This window comes from Atractosteus spatula (assembly GCF_055471065.1).
Source record: "Atractosteus spatula isolate fAtrSpa1 chromosome 10 unlocalized genomic scaffold, fAtrSpa1.hap1 SUPER_10_unloc_2, whole genome shotgun sequence".
NCBI lineage: Eukaryota > Metazoa > Chordata > Actinopteri > Semionotiformes > Lepisosteidae > Atractosteus > Atractosteus spatula.
Window position 1 is genome coordinate 72205 of NW_028296622.1, and position 4864 is coordinate 77068.

Sequence of the window (4864 nt, forward strand, 5' to 3'; positions counted from 1 at the left end):
AAGTGTTTTGACAAAGTGTGGTGTTCGAACAATAAACGCTGAAGTGTTTAATACTTACTTGTGAGCAGATCTCCCTCGATTTAGACAAACTCCTGCTCGCCCGATGATTTCAGAAAAATATCTGAATCGAGGCTCAAAGTGGAAAGAAAGCTGAATCCCGCAAAGTCATAAGACATTGGGGGTCACTGTACGCTATCACGTCCTGCTTGCACTGTCCTATTAAAAGGGATCAGAAAGGACACAAACACAAGGACCCTTGAATCCACGATCTTGAACTTAAGGGTCGCGAGCTCTACCGATTGCGCCTCTCTAGCTCCTCTATTACAACAATAATATTACTCGCGTTGATTCAACATAGTATAGTTGGCTGATAGCTAGAGACGACGGCATGGTGGCCAAGTGGTAAGGCATCTGTCTCGTAACTCGCCTGTTGAGGGTTTGAGCCCTGTTTATGCCTCCATTCACCCTCATGTTCTTTTATCTAGATCTTCAAGTAACTTGCAAAATGTCTCTTATTGTTACTCTTTTTAAAATTGAAGCACAAAGTTATCTGTTATAGCCATAACAGAATGCAGAACTTTATTATATTTTCACAAATTAATACAGAATAACACAAAGAAGACATTTTATAGTCTTATATTGAAACCACTAACGGTATCTATGCACACATTCACAAGAGTTTACAATGCCAATAGAAAAACACATTTGCTCCGGTAAATTAGATCACATACCATGTTAACTCATTTCTTCTTAACACAATATTTGCTGGTGTTCGAATGGAGAGAAAGGCAGTTTCGCAAATAACCCACAGGTCTGTCACCCTTGGGAGATGTCAAGCACATTGAACTCCTTGCACATGAAAAGTGCCAGATAAAAGCCATTTCTCATTTTTTTCTCTTGGTGTAGACAGGAAATTGTGGGTCTGAATGCTATCCTAGCCTTTCTTTGTGTTTCATGGTACAGAGTTCATTGCTAAGGGCAGTTGTCTTGGTTTAGTTTAACGCAAGCACTCATAATTTTAAAGAAATTCATACAACTTGCAAAGATGAAAAATAAATCTTCCTTATCAATACAGAAGAAATACTGCCAATTGGCAAAACAAATCCAGCATTTATTTTAATCTTCAACCAAAATACCTGACTTAAGAAAAGTGACGTGTCAGAGACCCTGCGGCACAATCAGATGTTAATGTAACGCTTACGGCCGACAGGCACTGTGTAAGAGCCGGCTTACCAGAGCGGTGACGTCACCGCCCTTCCCTGTAATAGCAGGACTACAGCTACTGACTGGGCTGTGGCGAGATCTCTCTTTAGCTCACTGGGCTGGGTCCCTGTTGAGTGATGCGGGAGTCCTGGGTTCAAGCCCCCGATGGTGCGGGGCCAACCTAATGCGGCAAGGGCGCCCACCTGAATCCCCGTTGCGTTACATTGGTGTCAGCAGTGGGATGGGATAGCCCTTTGCCGGGGACGGCGAGTTAGGCGGGGAAGAGTGTAACGCAGACAGCTGACAGGCACTGTGTAAGAGCTGGCTTACCAGAGCGGTGACGTTGCTGCCCTTCCCTGTAATAGCAGGACCACAGCCCCCTGGGCTGTGGCGAGATCTCTCTTTAGCTCACTGGGCTGGGTCCTTGTTGAGTGATGCGGGATTCCCGGGTTCGAGCCCCCGATGGTGCGGGGCCGACCTAATGTGGCAAGGGCACCCACCTGAACCCTGTTGCATTACATTAAACTAATAATGCCTGCAATCTGTCTGTTTTACTTCTAAGTTCTCCAAATAATCTGTTTTGTATTTTGGAAATATTTTAACTGAGGATGTAACAGGTCTATAAATGAATTATCCTGCCACCCATTCGAAGATAAAATTTTACAGGTGAAAATAATTTTCTTGGAAGTTGGAGCTGTTGGTCATTATTAAAGATTCATGGTAATATCGACTTATTAATGATTATAGCCCGTCTACATCAAGCATACAATCCTGCAGCCTTTGTGGCACCCAGCGAGTGCACCCACTGCGTTGAGGTGGAGTCTGGTGGTCCGGCCCCTCAGCCCCCCCCGGCCTGGTGAAATCTGGACCTGGCTGCTCCCCAGGCTCCTTTGCGTCCTCCTGTTCCAGGTTCCAGCGCCCCCTCGAGAGCCCTGAAGGGTGCCAGGTGGTCTCGGTGCAGGACCACCACCCTCCCCTGCTTCCCAAACCAGACACAGTAGCAGACCTCCCCCACGACCTCTAGGACCTCCCAGGGTACCTTCCAGGCCAGAACCAGCTTCGGGCTGAGGCCCTTGCGGTACCGTGGGTTGTAGACCCAGATGAGGTCCCCAGGTCTAAGAGGGGTCCCCCTGCAGTGCAGATCATAGTATCGCTTCTGCTGTACCCCCGCCTGAGTCAGGCTGCTTCGAGTGAAGCTGTGTACTTGCAGCATCCACTGCTGCAGGTCCCACTCATAATCCGGCCCAGCTGGCTGTGCCAGCACTCCTCCCAGCAGCCAAATCCACCGGGGCGCGCAGTTCCTGGCCGCGGCACCACAAACTGCCACCTTAACTCGCCGCTGGAGGGCACCCGCCACCCCCGGCGCAGCACCCCCTCCCTCACCTCCAAGGCCTCCCACAGTGCGCACAGTGCTGAGACAGAGCGCCTTCGCGGACTTGGTGTCCTTTCAGCTCCACCTTCCAGCGCAGCACCTGCCCAATGTCGGGGTTCAGGGACGTGGCTGTGGGTGGCCTCCTCACGCTGCTCCCACTGGGCGCAATAGCGGCAATCCGCTGCCTCGCACTTTCCTTTTAACCTGCAACTCCCTCGTTTCGTCTGAAGTACATGTATATGGCATCTTTGCATCAGATTTCATCACGAAAAGATCAAACAGTTTCGGCAGAGGATAAGGAAATCTCCTGGCCCCTATGGGGATTGAACCAGCAACCCTAGCATTAGTGGGACCACACTAACCAACTGAGCTGGTAGTGCTCTCTGTGCAGCATAAAAGTTGAATTTAGAGATGTTTTTTTTTGTTTTCTAATCTGAATTCCAGGCTTTCTGGAAGTGGACAAAAAAGGTCCAAGTCACCGATTTTCAAGTCATCTTGGAAAAGGACTGTGCAGCATATTAGGTATTTAGAGCATTTTTTACTAAGAATTGAAACCCTTGCACTTGTGTGTTTCTTCCCCGTGAAGTGACTGGAGAAAAAAAAGAAGAAAACCAACACTTAACTGGTGCTCTTAGGTCAGTGTGTGTGCGTTTAAAAATAGTGTCTTTAACTTCCACACTGGTGGGAATATAGTGGAGAGATGCAGATTGAAGTGGGAAAGATTTGTGTGATGTAGCAGCGAGATTCTTTACTGGAAACTGGAAACTGAACTGCTGTTGTTTGGTTTTGGTGCTGAAAACATCTGTAACACAGTAACATGACTGAAAACACCTTTTTCAAACAAAATAACTATCAGTATTTTAGAACTCATGCCGTTTAAGGATATTTCATTACCACTGTGTTTATATGTTATATATTGTATTATGTTAATAATTGCTCTTTCCGTTCCCCAAAGCAGCCAGCATAATATTTCCAGCAGACAAAAGCTTAAATGCATTCATAAAGGTCCAGAGTGAAAGCATATATAATATTGTTTTACACAATCTCCTAGTGTTTTGCAAAGTTTGTTTATTTTATAGGTGGCACAGTGGTTAACATTGCTAACACTCAGTGCTGTAGCCCCGTGGTAAGTTCCTGTCAAGTTGTCTCATGTTGTGCCTGATTTTGTCTACAGTGTTTTTTTGTCCTTTGTGTGGATCAACTTATACAAATAAGTTGATAACAAACATTTAAAATTTCCTCCTCCTCTGGGGTTGATATTATCATTGTGCTGATGAAGTGGTCAAAGACTCCTTATTTTTTATTGATACTTTTAATATCTTTTAGCAATCATTATGCTAAAAAATAAAAACCCTGTGCTCAGGTTGATGATATAATCACACTGTTGCAGGAAGTCCTTATTGAAAATTTTACAACAACGCAAGTCCTTATACTCAAGAAGCAGATGGGCGGGCAAAAGTCAAAAACCAGGCTGGAACACTACAATCAAGACAACAAATCCACATCACAAAGGCACAAATGAGGTCAGAAACAAGCGAGAGTCCAGGAAGCAACGATGAGTTCAAACCGAAAGAAGAAGAGTACAGGCACTAGGAAGCTCCAAAGAGAATCCGAATTAGTGAGGGATGGTGAGGGAAAAGAGGAGGGTTAAAGTAGTGACGGGAGTGAAAGGCGATAGGAATATTAGTTGCGGCATGAGCGTCTGTTTAAGTGGGTGTGTGTGGGAATGTGAAGGCGTTTGTTAGAGCGGGTGGAATGCGTGACCGTGTGAGTGCGTGCGGAATTTGTAACAAAATCATACTTTAGAAATTACATGCAGATAACAAAAATGGTTTTAAAAACTTTATTGCAGAGCAAAATTTTAATAACAATCAAATCAGTTACAATCTAAAGTGGTACATTCAGAATTATACATCAATGAATGTTTTTTTTCTAATTTCTGAAACATCAAATTATAAAAAAGAAGAAAGACTGAGCAGAAATGGGATGTTCAAGCCTCCGTTTTAAAAAACACAAGCTGTAGACACAGACACTGAGGACTGTATGGAAACAGTGGAGTGAAGTGGACTCAGGACACAGACAGTGTCAGTGTGGAAACAGTGGAGTGAAGTGGACTCAGTTCACAGTGTCAGTGTGGAAACAGTGGAGTAAAGTGGACTCAGGTCACAGACAGTGTCAGTGTGGAAACAGTGGAGTGAAGTGGACTCAGGTCACAGACAATGTCAGACAGTCTCAGTGCTAAGAGCAGCTCTAAGACTGTGTGACTCTGTTGGTGAAGCTCTTCTGTGT